Raw genomic sequence first — 1,098 nt, forward strand, 5'->3', positions numbered from 1 at the left:
AAAAAAAAGGAGATCAGACATAGTGTTTCAGTCCATCCTCAGGTACTTCACTTTTTCTCCCCAGGTGGAGCACTTGGCACTTTCCTTTCTTGAACTTTATAAGGATTCTGTTGACTCATTTCTGCAGACTGTCAGAGTCCCTTTGAAAGGCAGCACACTCATCTGATGTTTCACCTACTCCTCCCAGTTTCGTGTCATCTGCAAAGGGTACAGTCTGTGTCATCATCCAGGCCATTAATGAAGATGTTAATACTACATAACTCCAGGGTTACACCACAAGTGACTGACCTCGAACTTGAGCTCATGCCACTGATCACAACCCTTTGAGTCTGGCAGCTCAGTCAGTTTTCAATCCACCCCACTGTCCATTGATTTTGTACACATTTTACCAGTTTCCCTACGAGGATGTTATGAGAGACCGCTCTGAAAGCCAACATAGATAACACCCACTGCTCTCCCTTCCTCCACCAGGTCACTTACATGATCTCATCACAGAGAGGCATAATCTCCACTTTGTAAATCAATCCTTACTACTCCCCAACACCTTGTTTTCCTTCATATGTTTGGAAATCATTCACATCACTTTCCCAGGGTCTGATGTGAGACTGGCTGCCCTGTACGTTCTTGGATCCTCCTTTTTGCCCTTCTTGAAGAAAGCAGTGACATTTGTTTTTTTTCCCAGTCCCTAGGAACCTCCCATGATCACTGGCACTTTTCAGAGTGATTAGTGAGAGTGACCTCACAATGACATCAGCCAGCTCTATGCTGTTATAACTTACATAATTCAAATCTAGAAGAAGCAGCACATTCCATGAATTGCAGGATTTCCAGGGAGGAAAAAACCTCATCCTTAGTTGCACGTGACAGTGAACTTTAACCCTTGCAATTAAGGTAAGTTAATGTTTGATTAATGTCATATGTTTACTCAAGTTTTGACATGTATGACAAATATCTAAATGCAGCTCTGTAAGACTTCTGTAAAGTTACATTATTTTATCTTCCAGGTACGTGGATTAGGTGTATTCCATCAGATACATTCTAGTTTTAATGTCTCCACTATGGCTGGGCTGCTCCCCTCCCTTTGTTATATACACTTCT

Source organism: Corvus brachyrhynchos, unplaced genomic scaffold, assembly GCF_000691975.1.
Source record: "Corvus brachyrhynchos isolate BGI_N302 unplaced genomic scaffold, ASM69197v1 scaffold11, whole genome shotgun sequence".
NCBI classification, from domain to species: Eukaryota; Metazoa; Chordata; class Aves; order Passeriformes; family Corvidae; genus Corvus; species Corvus brachyrhynchos.